General features: G+C 53.2%; 1 pseudogene; it reads left to right on the top strand.

The window, feature by feature from the left end:
• The first annotated feature begins 17,346 nt into the window (after positions 1-17,346).
• On the top strand, positions 17,347-18,922 carry LOC140601877 (uncharacterized; annotated as a pseudogene).
• The last annotated feature ends 22 nt before the right edge of the window (positions 18,923-18,944 follow it).

The raw sequence follows: 18,944 nt of genomic DNA, 5'->3' as shown, positions 1-18,944 counted from the left end.
GCCACGCCGCCACGCCGCCACGCCGCCACGCCGCCAAGCCAGTGATCTCCGAGAGGAGACTTTGAAAAATCATCAAAGTTCTCCGGAGGCAGGCACCGTGCGGAGGCCGTCCCCCGCGGCCCTCAGGACCGCCCCGTGCCTACCGCCGTCCCCAACCCCGGCTCGGGCCAGGGGAGGTGGAGGGCCACGCGCGGCAGAGGCAGCCTCACCGGGAATCGCCACCGGGGCCGGACGCCCGAACGGACGGCCCGCCCACCCCCGCGTGGCACCCGGTCCGACCGCCCGGGACCCACCTCCGCAGCGGGCCTCGGAAAAAGGGGAGAAAATCGCGTCCGACGCCCGGGACCCCCACACGTGCCCGCAGCCGGGTCTGTCGCGCCACCCACGGGCTTCCCCTCCAGGCTCAGACCGGTCCCCGTCGCCAGGGCGTGACCACGGGAGACAACCGAGTGACACGGAAGGCAGGCCCGAAGATCGCCCGGAGCCACAGGACGGACGGCGGGACACACCCTGTCCCCCGCCCCCGAGGCGGCCCAGGTCGGTCCGCGCGGGCGGAGGAGGAGCCACCGGCGGGTGCTGGTCGACCCACCCAGGCGGCCCGCACGGCCTCCTCCGGGAGCGAGGCGGAGGCGACAGCGGCGACAGCGGCGACGGCGACACTCCCTCGCAGCTCCGGAGGTCCAATCTCCGGCGAGCGCATCGCGCGCCGAGGCCCCGGCGACAGCCGGACGCTCGCGCCGGAGCCGCCCTCCTCCTGGAACTCGGCCCCGGGAAACCGACACCAAAGCTGTTCCTTGCCTGTCGCCGCCGAGCCTCCGGAGGGGACACGCTCTATAAAAGCGGCCGCCAGGTGGCACCCGACAACCGGCGCGAACGACAGCGGGACAGATCCGGGCGGCGAGGCCGTCAGGGCGCCTCGGATCTCGCCTCTCGGCCCGGGGACGGCGGAGGGCCCCGGGAGCACACGGCCGCGCACCGCGCGAACCCCCGTCCTCCCGGGGCGGGGGAGCCTTGGAAAACCCGTCCGTCCGTCCGTCCGTCCGTCCGGGCCCGCTGCCGCCCGGAAAGGGGGTCGCGCTCGCCGCGCGGGGCTCCCGGGACGACTCAGGCACGTTTCCGAGGTCAGGGAGGGAACGTAGAGCCGAAACCAGGCGAGGACTCTTAGGACGGCAACGGATGCACCGTTTTTTCTCGTGTCCTTCCTTTTTTTTTTTTTTTTTTCTTTTTCTTTAGGATTTTATTTATATATTTATAAGACGAAGGAGGGAGGGAGGGAGGGAGGGAGGGAGGTCACGAAGGAGGTCTGAACCAAAGGCGCTGGAGAGGACGGTGTGCCCCCCCCCCCCCCGCACCACCTTCACCTCCACCCTCTCAGCGTCTGGGACCTGACCCCCCCCCCCCCAAATACTTGTCTATTGGGTTGAATGAGAAGAGGTCGTGGAAGAGGAACTCAATTCTGGGGGGGAGGGGAGGCTCAAAGAACATAAGGATTTTCTTTTCTTTCTTTCTTTCTTTCTTTCTTTCTTTCTTTCTTTCTTTCTTTCTTTCTTATAACACAATCTGTTTCTCCAGAATTCTCCTGCTCACGCTCAACTTCCTGTCCTTGAAGAGAAGAATGTCATTCACTCCCCTCCTGGCGCTCTCCTCCAAGGCACCTTCCAGGGGCAGGAGAAAGGGTGTGCTTCTCTTCTCAGAGGAAAAGGAGGGGAGTCAGCGGGACCTTCTTTCACCTGGGGGGGTGGGGGGAGCGGCGGTGTGCGTGTGTTTCTTTGCTGCTGCTGCTACTCTATCAAAGTGTCTCCAGGTAGGGAGGCCGGGGTGGCTCAGCGGTTGAGCGCCTGCCTTTGGCCCAGGGCGTGATCCCTGCATGGATGGAGTCTCCTTCTCCTTCTGCCTGTGTCTCTGCCTCTGTGTGCATCCGTGCGTGCGTCCGTCCGCGTGCGTGCGTGCGTGCGTGCGTCCGTCCGTGTGCGTGCGTGCGTCCGTGTGCGTGCGTGCGTGCGTCCGTCCGTGTGCGTGCGTGCGTGCGCGCGCGCGTGCGTCTCAGGACTACCTACATAAAATCTTCAATCAATCAACGTGTCTATGGTTCAAAACAGTACTCTGGTTTCCTTCGTATCCAAGTCCTATGTCAGATTGGACTTTTGACAGGAGAAGGGAGGGCGGGCCACATTTTCTTCTGCCCTGGCGGAGGAGAAAGGGAAGATGGGCGGGCACAGACCTGGGCATAGTCTTCTCTGTCGTGGGGGTGAGCGGAGGGGTCGGATTCGGCTCTCACGGGACGGGGTCTAATTTCTCCGTGGACGGACAATTGGGCAGAACGTCAGGCGAACGGAGGACGAGTCATGGTCAGAAGACCATGGACAAGACCGGCTATAGATGCTGGAGTTTCCGGAGCAATGATTTCATCAGAGGCACGCGAAAGCCAAAGACTTCCAGGGAGCGTGTTTATAGACGCCTCGGCCTGTAGGTCCTTCCTTTCGAATGGACAGTGCTCCCATCCGGTCGGTCGGTCGGTCGGTCCGGTCGGTCACCTTAGCATATCTTCTCCAGCTCCCGTGAGCAGTGTGGTCATGCAATTCTACTTTGGGCCTAACGGGGGATGGATGGGACCGACCGTGCCACAGAAAGGGAGACCGCATCGAGTCCTTGAGCCTAAGGCACGTCTAAGACAGTGACTCTCTAAAGTACGTGGAGGGGAGCCCTGGGTGGCGCAGCGGTCGGTTTGGCGCCTGCCTTTGGCCCGGGGCGCGATCCTGGAGACCCGGGATCGAATCCCACGTCGGGCTCCCTCCCTGTGCATGGAGCCTGCTTCTCCCTCTGCCTCTGTCTCTGCCTCTCTCTCTCTCTCTGTCTCTCTCTCTCTCTCTCTCTGTCTCTCTCTCTCTCTCTCTCTATGACTATCATAAATAAATAAAAATATTTAAAAAAATAAAAATAAAATAAAGTACATGGAGGCAGAAGGAGGCCAGCTGGAGTTTTGTTGTGTGGGTTGCGTATCTGTGGCAATGGGGTGGGTGTGGGTGGCTGTTGTTTGTTTTCTGGACGAGGTGAAAGAACCCTTTGAGTGCAAGTATTTGCAGAAGGGGTCCGGCGGGATGGGAAGGTGTGGGTCAGTCCATTCACCGAGAAAACCGGAGACTCGGCCTTTTTAAGAACTCGGCAACGGGAGGAGTATAGCTTGGCTCATCGCAGCAACTGGCAACTCAGCAGAAACAACAGAACATTCCCAGAATGAATGGAGTTTGCAGGAGCCAACGTGAGCATGCCCCACCACCCTCCGCGGGTGCGTCCGTGTAAACACACACACACACACACACACACACACACACACCCCGGCCTTCCATTTCCAAATCCACCAGAGGACTCAGGGTTGGTTGGGGGTGGGGATGGAGGGTGGCGGGTGGCAGAAGGGAGGTTCAGGGCCATCCATTCCAATGGCCCTCATTCAATCATTTCATTCAAATGCACATGGCTGTCTGTTAAAGTCCGAGCCTGGGACTTCTCTCCATTGAATGGCTTTCTGCACCTCCCCCAAACCCTCAGGCTGCGGCTCCCAAGCTGTGGGGGAGGGGAGAGAAGAAAAGAGAAGAGAAGAGGAGAGGAGAGGAGGGGAGGGGAGGGGGAAAGAGAAGGGCAAAGAGGATGTCTGAAGAACTCACATTGTTTGGGGTCCAAAAGCGACCCCTCCTGGTTTCCTGACCCAGGAAACCCCAATAAACCCTTTGGGAATCAATCCTGGATGTGGAGGATGCCATCTCACTCTTAATGCCTTCCAGGGGTGGGGGTGCGTCTGGGAGGGCGTGGCATGGCGGGGACTGGTGAATCTGATGGGGAGTTAAACACATGACCACCGTGGTGTCTTAGGGTCCAGAGGCCAAACACAGGCATGGAGTGATATGGGCGAAGGACTAAGGGAGGCCTGGCCAGGGACAGTTCTGACTCATCCACCCTGGGTGAGGGCCCAACAAGGACACTCTTTCCTCTAAAGCGACGGGCCAACAGTCTCCTGGTTCCCCATCGACCTGTCCTCCCTCTCGCACCCACTTCCCAAGGGAAATCCTCAGTCTCATTCGAAGTAGTCCCCGGCTGTGTCACAAGCCACCTTCTGTCTACTAAAAGGAGTAAGGAAGATGGACAAACATGAACCAGCCCGACAGATGGCACCTCCGCACGGAGGGGTTGGGGGGTGGGGCCCTCCCCGGACAAAACGTGACTCTGAGCTTGAAAACATGAAAGGGCAGAAGCTCCCGGGGGGGGGGGGGGGGGGGGGGGGCCCCCCGGCCCGGCCCCGGGCCCCAGGCCCCGGCAGGCCCGCTCCGTCAGAAGAGCACTCAACTTTTGATTGCAGTCAGGGTTGTGAGTTTGAGCCCCACGTTGGGTCTAGAGATGATGAAAAATGAAGGAACAAACTCTCAATAACTTAAGTATGTATGGAGCGCCTGGGTGGCTCAGCGGTGGAGCGTCCAGGGATCCCCGGGTGGCTCAGCGGTTTAGCGTCTGCCTTCAGCCCAGGGCCTGATCCTGGAGACCCAGGATCGAGTCCCACGTCAGGCTCCCTGCATAGAGTCTGCTTCTCCCTCTGCCTGTGTCTCTGTCTCTGTGTCTCTCGTGAATAAATAAATAAAATATTAAAAAAAAGAAAGAAAGAAACGACTACAACATTCCATTTTAGGTGACGTCTATTTTTCTTTTTACCACAACTGGGGGGAAGAAAAGCAAAACAAACAAAAACAAACAACAACAACAACAACAAGACCCCACCCCCACCCCCCCACCCTGTCCTTGGCTCAGAGTAAGGGAATTCCTGGGTCAGGTTGAAAGAGGGGGAGGGGGTGATATCCTGTCGTCCGCAGTGTGGAAAACCAGGGTTCAGCAACCTGGAATTGTTTCTGCCTCGCCAGGTAGACAGACGTGGTCACTGTCGTCAGCCCTGCAAAAGCAAGGCAAGAGGGGATCCCTGGGTGGCGCAGCCGTTTGGCGCCTGCCTTTGGCCCAGGGCGCGATCCTGGAGATCCGGGATCGAATCCCATATCAGGCTCCCGGTGCATGGAGCCTGCTTCTCCCTCTGCCTGTGTCTCTGCCTCTCTCTCTCTGTGTGACTATCATAAGTAAATAAATAAAAGAAAAAAAAAAGAAAAAAAAAAAAAAAAGCAAGGCAAGAGGGAAGAACCTCCGCATTTCCAAGCACCTCGTAGGGGCAACCTGGGAGGCTCGCTGGGGTTAAGCAGCTGACTCTCGGTTTCATCCGCCAGGAGGTGGCACTCTTGACTCGCCCAGTGAGGCCGCGGCGACCTCTGGAAGGAAGGTATCAGGCTCACGGTTTCCGAGGGGCTCGGGTGGCTCCCGAGAAGTGGATCTGAGTGTCTCCAGGCTGTCTGATCCTATCCGAGTCTTAGGATGCGATTCCAGGGGCCCCTGGCCCGCTCGGTCAGTAGAGAGCACGACTCTTGACCTCCAGGCCGTGAGTGCGAGCCCTACGTTGGGAGTAGAGATCACTCTGAAAAATAAACCGGGGCGGGGGGGGGGGGGGGGGGGGCGGAGGAAGAGAAGAGAAAAGAAAAACAGATGCCATTGCACTCAAGGAAGGCAGGTCTTGGTGATACAAGGGATTCTTCCAACAGTGGCCGGTCACAATGAGAACATATTCCCACGGAACAGACCTCACGCAGATGATTGGCAATTGCCATAAAAGAAAGATAACTCATTAGAAAAAGAGAGAGAAAGAGAGAAAAAGAAAAAAAGAAAAGAAAAGAAAAGAAAAGAAAAAAGATAACTCACTGAGAGTTTCTGAACACTGACGGGTCACAGGTAGGGAGAAAAGATAAGGATTTTAAAGATTTTTTTTTCTTTAGATTTTATGTATTTATTCATGAGAGACACAAACGCACACACAGAGAGAGAGAGAGAGAGAGAGAGAGAGAGAGGCAGAGACACAGGCAGAGGGAGAAGCAGGCTCCATGCAGGGTCTCCAGGATCACGGCCTGGGCTGAAGGCAGCGCTAAACCGCTGAGTCACCAGGGCTGCCCAAGGATAAGGATTTTAATTTGTTTACAAACTCACTCGTTCCTCCAATTTCTCTAAGGTATAGATATCTCTACAGACAAAGTTTCCTTCAAACTGGAAGAGCAAACATGAGGGGATCAGCAGTGATTTGAACAAGAGTCCTTAAAAAAGGGTCATCAGGACGCCTGGGTGGTTCAGCGGTGGGAGCAGCTGTCTTTGGCTCAGGGTGTGATCCTGGAGTCCCTCATCGGTCTCTCCCTGCAGAGCCTGCTTCTCCCTCTGCCTGTGTCTCTGCCTCTCTCTCATTGTGTCTCTCGTGAATAACTAAATAAAGTCTTTAAAAAACAAAAACAAAGAAACCGGTCATCATTGTCTTTCGCTCTTTTCAGTTCCATGTTGTTCCTTTTAGTTCTGTTTGTTTAAGATTTTATTTATGTATGAGAGAGAGAGAGAGAGAGAGAGAGAGAAGCAGGCCCCATGCAGGGAGCCCGATGCGGGGCTCGAACCCGGGACTCCGGGGTCACGCCTTAAGCCCAAGGCAGAGGCTCCACCGCTGAGGCACCCAGAAGTCCCTGGTTTTGTTCTGGGTAAATGCAGCTATTTCACTAGTTCTGGCAATTCATACTGTTGTTCGATGATCTCAGGGTGACCAGAAACTGAGATGTGTCAAAAGTCCTTTGCGTGGTTCTTCTGGAATCTGGGATAAATAAAAAATAAATAAATAAATAAATAAATAAATAAATAAATAAATGTGCGTGTGTGTGTGTGTGTGTGTGTGTGTGTGTGTTTTGTTTGTTTTTGCAAGAGCATCAGAACATGGCATGTAGGGATCCCTGGGTGGCGCAGCGGTTTGGCGCCTGCCTTTGGCCCAGGGCGCGATCCTGGAGACCCGGGATCGAATCCCACATCAGGCTCCCGGTGCATGGAGCCTGCTTCTCCCTCTGCCTGTGTCTCTGCCTCTCTCTCTCTCTCTCTCTGTGACTATCATAAATGAATAAGAAATTAAAAAAAAAAAAAACAGAAAGAACATGGCATGTACATGACATGGCGGTCACCGGTGGACGTGGTTAAAGACCCGAGGAGAGTTGGCTAGAGTGCAGTCGAGAAGAAAAACGGATTATGATTTGTCACACACGGCATTTTAACAATGTACCGGGGCACGTTACCACTTAACGAATTTACGTCGCTTTTGGAACACCCACAGCATTCACGCAACCAATATAATCTAAGAGGGCTTATGATTCTTTGTCTGACGCTGCTTCTCACGTGCCTTCACATAGCAGGTAAACGACCTATGTTAGTCAAGAGACTCAACCTAGGGCTAGACTTTTCTGGGATCCGCTGAAAATCCATGACCGGATGAAGGAACCAGCAAACAGCCGGGCAGCCAGCCGACCAGCCAGATACACAAACCATCCATCCATCCAACCAACCAACCAACCAACCAACCAACCAACCAACATCTCAGAAGCTTTCAAGGCCCGGGCCTATAAAGGATCACGGGTCATTACAAAACTGAAAACAATGTCAGTATCTGTTTCGCCAGGGTGGCCCTAGGAGATTCCACAGGAGCTTATAGAGTTGTCTCCAAAATGTAGCTCCTTTAATATTGAGAAGTTTTCACTCTCTCACGGAGGTAATTCGCGGATAAAAAGGAATATAAAAACCTGGCTGGTCCGGAGAGAGAAAATAATAATAATATATTTTTCTCTTCTCTGTTCACAATCCCTTGCCATGATGAGACTACCAACGCAAGGAAATCTCTTCATTTTAACAGAGACAAGAGCCGAGTCTTAATGCTATACCAGTGTACTAGTAAAGCTCACTTCTCCCAATCTCAGTCTGTCCTGACCATGCCTACAATTCCTTTTCAAAAAAATCTGCTTCCGGGACGCCTGGGTGTTTCAGTGGTTAAGCCTCTGCCTTTGGCTCAGGTCCCATAGCGGGCTCCTTGCATGGAGCCTTCTTTTCCCTCTCTCTGCCTCTCTCTGTCCCTCCCTCACTCCCTCCCTCCCTCCCTCCCTCCCTCCACTCCCTTCCTTCTGAATAAGTAAATAAAATCTTAAAAAAGAAAAAAATAGCCAGGCTCATTTCAGGACAGAATTATTTTCTTTTCCCTCACCAAAACATGTATTCTCACGCCTTGTACGTTTCCTACACATCTCCTACTTGTCACACACGGAATTGTTTTCCTTCTCGTTCTCCAGTAGTCTCCATTCCATTGGCAGGCTTTTGCAAAATTGTAATATATTAACTTCCTTTCAGAGAGAGAGCACTGTGTGAAGGGGGGAAGGGGGAGGAGGAGGAGGAGGGAGAGGGAGAGAGTGGGAGACCGAGCATCTTTCCTTTTTTACACTATTTGGTTTCTTTATTCCTGTGTGTGAGAGAGAGACAGAGACAGAGACAGAGACATGGGCAGAAGCAGGTCCCCCCCCCCCCCCCCCCCCCGCAAGGAGACGGATGCAGGAAAGGATCCCAGACCCGCATGATCGGGAACGAACGAACAGAACTTCATCCCAGATCGTGGGAACTTGTGAAATATTGGCACTCCTCCTTATCGCTCCGAGCTGTCCTGTTCCGATGATGTTTACCCGCGCCAGCCTTTGAACTCCTAACCTACAGTTCCTTTTTTTTTTTTTTTTAATTTTTATTTATTTATGATAGTCACACAGAGAGAGAGAGAGAGAGAGAGAGAGAGAGAGGCAGAGACATAGGCAGAAGGAGAAGCAGGCTCCATGCACCGGGAGCCCGACGTGGGATTCGATCCCGGGTCTCCAGGATCGCGCCCTGGGCCAAAGGCAGGCGCCAAACCGCTGCGCCACCCAGGGATCCCATAAGCTACAGTTCCTTTACAAAGGGATGTTAGCAATATAGCATCCGGAGGTAGAGGAAACCTCTCCCTCGTAGAACCCACAGGGACACGTAGACACAGACGAGACGCCAACAAAGTATATAGCCTTGGTCTCACTCCTATCTATCTGTGGAGAGGTCACGAAAGACCCGATGTTCCGATCTCCCCGCTGGCTGGGTGACAACAACTCCAGTGGCCAGCGAGCGTGACCGCGTCCGGACCCCGTCCATCCTTTGGTTTCCATTTCGAAAGAGAAGAGGCCGGTTTCCTGCAAAGATACCCAAAGCCGCAGCAACAACCCAACCCGAAGAAGACCAGAGCGTCTGTCTCCCCGAGCGAGCCGAGCACTGGTTCCTCACTCACCAACAGTCGGGACATGACTGATGGAACCAGAGGGATTCCTAGGTTAGGTTCCGGTCCCTGGGCTGGCCTCATTGCCAGCTTTCTCTAATCGTGGAGAGCATAGCATTGAGGCATGAGCAAAGCACCCCATTCACCCGGTTCGGGCCATCTGAGCCTCAGGTTCCCCTTCCACGTGTCCCAGGTCAGCGAGCACTTGCAAGTAAGTATAGGCCCCCTAAGCAGTCCAGTGGTAGCCTGCCGGAGTTTCCTGTGGCTGGCGGGGGGGGTGGGGGTGTCCTGTGCTCAACCTTCGCTGCAGGGTTCTCTAGGGTCTGGTTCGGTTCACCCCGCTTTTCTGCGTGCGTGTGCACGTGCGTGTGCATGCTCCATAAGGAGCTGGGGCGTCCTCGGGAGGAGGGACGCCGTAGAGAGTGGACAGTTTATTCTCTGATCTTGGTACGGGCAAGGCTGTAGGGCTTGAACTCTATGGGAACCAGGAAGGTTTTCTTCCGTTTTCTCATCGTCAGTTTTGGCAGGTTGCCTTTTAGCGATCGATCAATCCGATCGAAACAAAACAAAACAAAACAAAACAAAACAACTTCTTTTCCCTTTTTGTAAAGATTCTGTTTATTTTCTCCTGAGACACAGTGAGTGGGAGAGTCGGACCGACACACAGGCAGAGGGAGAAGCAGGCTCCATGCTGGGAGCCCGACGTGGGACTCTGATGCCGGGCCTCCAGGATCAGGCCCCGGGCTGAAGGCCGCGCTCAACCGCCGAGCCACCCGGGCTGCCCATCTTCTTTTCTTTTCTTTTCTTTTCTTTTCTTTTCTTTTCTTTTCTTTTCTTTTCTTTTCATTGTTTTATTTTCAAAAGATTTTAGGTGTATGCGATGTTTACACCCAGGTTAGGGCTCGTCCTCACAACCGAGAAATATAGAGTCCCACACTCCACCCACAGTGCCAGCCAGCAGCCACGCAGCCCTTCATCGATTTCATTTGTTCATTTATTTGCTTGCTTGCTTGCTTCCTTCCTTCCTGGCTTGCTTATGTATACATTCATTCAGCCGGTCGGTCGGTCAGTCGATCAGTCCAGTCAGTCAGTCCTTTTAATTAATCATTCATTCTTTCCTGTTTTAGAGATGTTCTTTATTTATCCATGAGAGACACACAGAGACAGGTATTGACAGATGCAGAGAGAAGCAGGCTCCCCGCGGGGAGCCCCAAGTGGGAGTCGGGGCCCCAGGACCCCAGGATGATGACTGACCTCAAGGCAGATGCTGAACACGGAGCTACCCAGGCATCCCCGTTGCTTGACTTTTTAGGGGAGGCAGACAGGCAACGTGCACTCAGTGGCACGGAAATAGAGCCCAACTAGTGCTGAGTTTTCTGGGAGCCGTTTGGGCCTGGGTCAGTGTGAAAGCCAATGGAGCAGGGCCCAGAAACGTTCAAGGCTGAGAATTTCCTTCCTCCATAATCATCATTTCACAGATGCTTAATTGAAAGTGGTATCTATGGTATGGCAAACGTCTTTCTCTGTTTGGGTTCTAGCAAGACCCAGAGAGTCGAAGCCCCTAAGCTCACGGACTGAAAGTTGCAAGTTGGATGCAGAGATAGTTAGGCAGGCAGGCAGAGCCGGAAAGGCAGGCGCCACACCGGTGGGTCCAGGTGTGAGGAGTGTGGGATCCCAGGGCAGCTGGGACGGACACAGCCTGGTCCGGATCCACCCAGGTCAGTAGCGTTTCCTGACACAGGACAGGCACCAAAGAGGGGCCTTGGGGTGGCTTTCCTCCTCCGCCTCCTTGGGATGGGGACATCTGCCCCACTCGGGGCATGCCCCCCACCCGCCTGTGCGGTGTGTGGAGAGAGACCCTTTGTCTCGCCGTCACCGCTACAGCAACCGAGGACAGTCCTCAAACAGGAGCACGGTCACATGAGCATCGGTCCCATCTGAACCTATTCCCTCGTTGGGGATCCTAGGGTGCTAGGGTGTGTCTAGGGATACACCTGGAGGACGAGGTCCTGTGTGTGGGAACCCGACGAACGCACAAGAGGGTGGGTGGCGGTGGGAAGGAAGAGGTGCGGACGAGGTGTGCTCGGGTGGCATACCCGAGTTTGAGCGTCTGCCTTCGACTGGGCTCCGGGCGGGCGTCATCACGGCTTTTTGGGGATCCAGCACCGCACCGGCCCCCCCCCCCCCCCCCCCCCCCCCGCGTGGAGCCTGCTTCTCCCTCTGCCTGCGTCCCGGCCTCTCTCTGTGTGTCTCCCGTGAATAAATACAGTTTATTTATTTATTTATTTTTTAAATATTTAATTTATTCGAGAGAGAGAGAGAGAGAGAGAGAGAGAGAGAGAGATCGGGTGCCCGATCAATACAGTGTAAGAAATTAAACTTAAGAGTAAAAAAATGGAGGGCAGCCCCGGTGGCGCAGCGGTTTGGCGCCACCTGCAGCCTGGGGTGTGATCCTGGAGACCCGGGATCCAGTCCCACATCGGGCTCCCTGCATGGAGCCTGCTTCTCCCTCTGTGTCTCTGTCTCTCTCTCTCTCTCTCTCTCTCTCTCTCTCTCTCTCTCAATAAAAAAATCCTTTAAAATAATAAACAAACAAACAATGAATGAATGAATGAATGCATGCACGAACGAACAAATAAATAAATAAAATTTAAAGAGTTTCAAAAAAGAGAGTAAAAAAATGGAATGGAAAGATAACTTGGCGAGGAGGATGTGTGAACGTATGTAATGCCGCTGAGCGACTCTAGGCTTAGAAAGGGTTACAAGGTTCCATCGTAGGTGACGCCTGTCTTTTGGACCACAACCGAAACACAAAACAAGACCTCCTGTCCCTGGCTCAGAGTAAGGGAGTTCCTGGGTCAGGCTGGAGGGGGTTCCTGTGGTCCGCAGAGTGCAGAACCCCGGTTCAGCCATCTGGACTCTTTTCTTCCTGTCCGCGGAGACAGGCGTGGTCGCAGACGGCACACTCCTGTAAAGGCAAGGCCAGAAGGAAGAACTTCAGCATTTCTTTTGCTCTTCTTTTCTGTTCTTCCGGTTGTTGTGGTTCCGGTGTCGTTGAGCCTCAGCATTTCCAAGCACCTCGTAGGGGCAACCTGGGAGGCTCGCTGGGGTTAAGCAGCTGACTCTCGGTTTCGTCCGCCAGGAGGTGGCACTCTTGACTCGCCCAGTGAGGCCGCGGCGACCTCTGGAAGGAAGGTATCAGGCTCACGGTTTCCGAGGGGCTCGGGTGGCTCCCGAGAAGTGGATCTGAGTGTCTCCAGGCTGTCTGATCCTATCTGAGTCTTAGGATGCGATTCCAGGGGCCCCTGGCCCGCTCGGTCAATAGAGATCACTTTGACAAATGGACCCCGGGGGCCGGGGCCGGGGCCGGGGCCGGGTGGGGGGCGGGGGGGAGAAAGGGAGGGGAGGGAGGAGGGGAGGGCGGCGTGGGGACCGGGGGAGGTCGAAAGAAAGAAAAACAGACGCCATTCTACTCAAGGAAGGCCTTGGTGATACAGCGGATCCTTCCAACGGTGTCTGGTGGCAATGAGCACGGATTCCCACCGACCTTCTGAAGAGGATTTAACAATCGCCAAAAAAAAGGAAGATGACTCACTGAGAGTTTCTGAACTCTGTTCAGGGTTTCGTGGACCTCATTCAGTTCCACGTTGTTCCTTTCTGTTCGGTTTCCATGCAGCTTTTTCATTAGTTCCGGCAACTCCTACTGTATGTAGTTGGACAATCTCAGGGTGACCAGACACCGGGATTCGTCCAGAGTCCTTTCCGCGAATCTTCTGAAAAGTGGACCGCATTGTTGCAAGACCTTCCTAACAACACCTGCACGTGACAGGGAGGTCACCCACGGATGGACGTGCCTAAAGACCCAATGAGAATTCATTATAATGCAGTCGAGAGGAAAATCCGACCAGTTTCTGTCACACACACATACACACACACACACAACACACATGCACGTACGCAGAGCATTTAAACAGTTCGAATGTGGAGTGACGGCACTCTACCAGGACACGTTACAAGTTTAGGAATTTCATTTCCTGTTCGGAACACCGGCAGCATTCACCCACACAATGTAATCTAAGAGGGCTTATGGTTCTTTGTCTGACAGTGCTTCTCATGTGCCTTCCCATAGCAGGTAAACGACCTATAGTAGTCAAGAGACTCTATTTAGGGTTTGGCATTCTGGGATCCGCTGAGAATCCACGAACGGATGAAGGGACCAGTAGACAGACAGACAGACAGGCAGCCAACCAGCCAACCAAAAACATCTCAGAAGTTTTCAAGGCACATGCCTACAAAGGATCACGGATCATAACAAAACGGAAATCTTCAGTGTCTCTTTCGCCGAGGTGGCCCCTAGGAGATTCTACAGGTGCTTTTAGAGTTGTCCCCAAAATGAAGCTCCTTTACCGTGGAGAAGTTTTCACTCTTACGTAGTAGGGGAAGACCGGATACAAACGAACCCAAAAAATAAAATAAATAAGTAAATACCAAAAAAAGTGAAACAAGAACAACCAAAAAAAAAAAAAAAAAAAAAAGGGAATCTAAAAACCTTGCTGTTCTGGGCAGGTAAAGGGAGAGACACACACACACACACACACACACACACACACACCCCAAAAAACAAACAAAAAACCCCCAACCAAACCACACCAAACCAAGCCAACCAACCAAACAAAAAAGCACCTTGTCTTTGTCTTTTCTTCTCTGTTCACACTCTTATCAAGAGTAGACTACCAATGCAAGAGAATCTCGCCATTTTAGCAGAGAGAAGAGCCAAATCTCAGTTGTACACCAGTGTAGTAGTAAAACCCACTTCTCCCAATCTCAGTCCGTCCTGACCACGCCTGCAATCCCTTTTCAAAGAGTCTGCTTCTGGGACGCCTTGGGTGGCTCAGCGGTGGAAGGTCTGCCTTTGGCTCAGGGCCTGATCCCAAGGGTCCTGGGATCCAGACCCACATCGGGCTCCCCACGTGGAGCCTACTTCTTCCCCTGCCTGTGTCTCTGCCTCTCTCTCTCTCTCTCTGTGTGTGTGTCTCTCTGTCTGTCTCTCTCTTTCTCTGTCTCTGCCTCACTGTGTCTCTGTGTCTGTCTCTCTGTCTCTGTCTCTCTTTATCTCTCTGCCCCTTTTCTCTGTCTCTTTGTCTCTCTCTCCCCTTCTCTCTGTCTCTCTCTCTTTCTCTGTCTCTGCCTCTCTCTGTGTCTGTCTCTCTGTGTCTCTCTGCCTCTCTTTTCTCTGTCTCTCTCTCTTTGTCTCTCTCTCCCCTTCTCTCTGTCTCTGTCTCTGCCTCTGTTTATCTCTCTGCCTCTCTTTTCTCTGTGTCTCTCTCCCCTTCTGTCTCTCTTTATCTCTCTGTCTCTCTCTTTGTCTCTCTCTCTCTCCCTGTCTCTCTCCTTCTCTGTGTCTCTCTCTTTCTCTATCTCTGTCTCTCTTTGTCTCTGTCTTGCTTTCTCTGTCTCTCTCTATCTCTCTGTGTCTCTGTCTCTGTGCCTCTGTCTCTCTTTGTCTCTCTCTTTCTCTGTCTTTCTCTCTGTCTCTGTCTCTGTTACTCTCCTTCTCTCTGTCTCTCTCTCTGTCTCTGTCTCTCTCCCATGAATACATAAATAAAATCCAAAAAAATAAAAAACAGAAAACAAAAAACAAATCTCAAAAATCTCCTTCATAAATCCCTTCTATAATTTCTTTTTCCATTCCGTCAGTCTAGTCTTAAGTGTTCTTTCTCTAAATAGCCAGGCTTTGGGACGCCCCTGTGCCTCAGCGTTTGAGCGTCTGGCTTCAGCTCAGGGCGTGATCCCAGACTCCTGGGACCGAGTCCCATATCAGGGTCCTCGCATAGAGCCTGCTTCCCTTGTCTCTGCCTGTCCCTGTGTCTCTCGTGAATAAGTAAATAAAATCTTAAAAAAAAAAAAAAAAAAAGCCAGAGTCATTTCAGGACAGATTCATTTTCTTTTTTATTTTATTTTATTTTATTTTATTTTATTTTATTTTATTTTATTTTATTTATTTATGATAGTCACAGAGAGAGAGAGAGAGAGAGAGGCAGAGACACAGGCAGAGGGAGAAGCAGGCTCCATGCACCGGGAGCCTGATGTGGGATTCTATCCCAGGTCTCCAGGATCGTGCCCTGGGCCAAAGGCAGGCGCCAAACCACTGCGCCACCCAGGGATCCCCGATTCATTTTCTTTAACCACCACCACCACCACCCGTATTTTCATGCCTTGTATCTATTCTACATGTCTCCTACTATCTCACACACAGAGGTTGTTTTCCTTATCGTTAACCAGTAGTCTCGATTCCATGTGGCAGATTTTTTAAAATTGTACTTATTTTACACTTTTTGAGAGAGGAGAGAGAGAGAGAGAGAGAGAGAGAGAGAGAGAGAACTTTGTGAAGGGGGAAGAGAGGGAGGGAGGGAGACAGAGACAGAGACATAGGCAGAAGCAGGCTCCCCACAAGGAGCCAGATGTGGAAAGGGGTCCGGACTCGGATACCTCCCCCCCCGCCGCCCCAGAATTGGGCCCTGACCCAAAGGCCGATGCTCAACCCCTCAACCGCTGAGCCACCCAGGCGGCAGACTGTTAACTCCTAGAAACCTCAGTCTCTGGTGAAAAGTCAGTAGGAACCACGGGCACATTGTCTATCGTACCAGAAATCCTTAGATTGTCAAATGTATGAATACATGTGATAGTTTTTAGAAACACGTGTGTGTGTGTGTGTGTGTGTGTGTGTGTGTTTGTGTATGTATTGTTGGGCTGGCTGAGAGACAGGGGCACCCAAAATGGCGGACATCTCAAACTGGGTCAAAATGGCTGATCTTCCCGTCAAAGCATCCCTGACCACCACATCATCTCCAGTGAGTCAAAGCCTAGATGGGAAACCGAAACTTTCCATCCAGGAACCGCCCCCGCCCCCTCCCCATCGTCTGATACTATCCCCCCCCTACTCCCAGCCAATCACCTAAGGACACGGTGTTCCCTTGTCTAATTTGGCTAGGGACCCACCCGGATCCAGAGTCGGAACCAAGAAGGCTTCAAAACCCCCACAGTCCCCAACCCCGCGCGACTTCCCTGACTCTGGCCACCTCTCCGAGTCATGGAACCTCGCCCAGGAGCGCTCCCCATTAAAGCACTCTCCTACCTACTGCCTGGCTCTGCTGGTTTTTTATTTCTCCGCTGTTCATTTTGTAAAAACCTAACATGTAGGACACAATTTTTTTTTTAAGATTTAAGAGAGAGGGGGGGGGGGGCAAAGACACAGAGGGAGAAGCAGGCTCCAGTGCAGGGAGCCTGACGTGGGACTCGATCCCGGGACTCCAGGATCACGCCCTGGGCTGAAGGCGGCACTAAAACGCTGAGCCACACGGGCTGCCCTGTATGATACAATTGTGAAGGAAGCACGAAACAGGGGATCCCTGGGTGGCTCAGCGGTCCTGCAGGGTGCCCGCTTCTCCCTCTGCCCGTGTGTGTGTGTGTGTGTGTGTGTGTGTGTGTGTGTGATGAATTGTGAATTAAAATTAAAAAAAAAAAAGAGGAAGGAAAAGAGAAACGAACAAACCAACCTGAAACACGTTTACTGACACACCCAGGTATCTGCAGGTTTCCTGAATCAGACAAAAGAGAAACACAAAAACTGAGGTGGGGGGAGGGGGGGGGGAAGGAAGAAAAGGGCAAGGGGTGGGGGAGGAAAACACAACACCACAAAACAAAAAAACCACCTTGGGTGTCTTACTGACTCACACTTTAGTATTTTACCTTTCTGTTGGAAAGACAGACGCCAGGTATCCGATGAACTGAACCCAATTTATCAATTAAGCTAGTTACACCTTCAAAGTTCCAGGTCACCAAAGATTTGGGAAGCTATTGTAAAAGTTTAACCTATAGACTTTTATTTATTTATTTATTTATTTATTTATTTATTTATTTATTTATTTATGATAGTCGGGGGGGGGAGAGAGAGAGAGAGAGAGAGAGAGAGAGAGAGAGAGAGAGAGAGAAGAGAGGCAGAGACATAGGCAGAGAGAGAAGCAGGCTCCATGCACCGGGAGCCCGACGTGGGACTCGATCCCGGGTCTCCAGGATCGCGCCCTGGGCCAAGGGCAGGCGCCAAACCGCTGCGCCACGCAGGGATTCCCCCCTTTTTTCATTTTTTTCTTTTTCTTTTTTTTTAACCTGCTTGCTCGTCACAAGGAAAAGTACACGAGACGGACAAAATCGATCATTTGAAGTAGTTTCCGTGGACAAATCCTCAGAGGCACAACTCCACTAATCCGTTGAGTTCACAGCAAAGTTGAGTACGCCCGTCCCTCGGGGCCTGGACCCTCCGGCATGGGCATGGCATCCGGGTGGGTCCCGGTGGAACAAGGGGATAAGTAGTTCTCCTTTTCTTTTCTGTGCCTGTGGGTCTAAGAAGACACCACACGTGTCTTGTTTCTTTGTAATGAGGTGGCGGAAGGGTCTATCTCGATCACCACCATTCCAGGCCCACAAACTGTGACGGGAGCACAGCACATCCCACCGCCCACCCCAACGGCGGCGGGGGCGGGGGCGCGTGGGGACAAAACCGGTTATCCGTATGAAGTGTGACGGTGATAGGTAGCTCCCAGGACACGTCTTTTTACAGGAAACCCACAGGGACCGCGGATACGCAGAGATGACTGAGGCTGATGTGAATCCGAAGGCCTACCCCCTGGCAGATGCCCACCTCCCCAAGAAACTCCTGGACGCGTGTTCAGCAGTCCCGTAACTACAAGCAGCTTCGGAAAGGAGCCCACGAAGCCACCAAAACCCTCTGTGGAGAGGCATCTCTGAGTTCATCCTGATGGCTGGCTGCAGACGCCGAGCCCCTGGAGATCATCCCGCACCGTCCGCCGCCCGCCTGCCTGCCTGCCGCGTGAAGAGAAGAACGTGCCCTACGTGTTCGTGCGCTCCAAGCAGGCCCTCGGGCGGGCCTGCGGGGTGTCCGGGCCTGTCCTCGCCTGTCCCGTCACCATCCAAGGAGGCTCGCAGCCAAAGCCGCAGATCCAGTCCATTCAGCAGTCCATCGAAAGGCTCTTCGTGGAAACCGCTGGCCTCTGTCCCACCCCTCACGGAGCCCAGCCCTCCCCCCTGGGGTTGTGTCTACCGTCTGCGTTCGCATGTAGTTTCTCCAGCTGCCTTCTCTCGTTCTTTTTTTTTTTTTTTAAATTTTTATTTATTTATGATAGTCACAGAGAGAGAGAGAGAGAGGCAGAGACACAGGCAGAGGGAGAAGCAGGCTCCCCGCAGGGAACCCGATGCGGGCACACGAGCCCAGGGTACCCCTTCCACCTCCCCAACCCCCGCCCCGCATCCAGCCCCGAGAGGAAGGCAGCCGCCCAACCACTGAGCCACCCAGGCGTCCGTCCCTCTTTTCCTTTCTCTTATCCGTCAACCTTCCAGCCTTCCGCCTCCACCTCCGCCTGTTCCTTCATCTCGGTTTCGTCCTGGAAAACAGGCTTTGTCCGTGGTTGCCTCCCTCTCAGCCCTCTGAAAGAGGTGGAGTGGGTTGGGCATCAGTTCTGGTGCTCGTGCGTGCGTGTGGACTTGGGATTTCCGGCGTCCGCCTGCCTGGCCTGCTTTCCCCGTCTTCTTCATGATTTGGACTCAAGGGAAGTGGCGGGGGGTTGGGGGGGGGGGGAGATCGGGTCCTTATTTCTCTGGACCACCTCTTGGGTCCCATCCCACGAGGCATCTTTCTGATGGGGTGACCTAGAAGTCCGAA

Source organism: Canis lupus, chromosome 12, assembly GCF_048164855.1.
Source record: "Canis lupus baileyi chromosome 12, mCanLup2.hap1, whole genome shotgun sequence".
Classification (NCBI taxonomy): Eukaryota; Metazoa; Chordata; class Mammalia; order Carnivora; family Canidae; genus Canis; species Canis lupus.
Note: the sequence above shows the minus strand (reverse complement) of the source record. Positions and strands in the feature narration are given on the sequence as shown.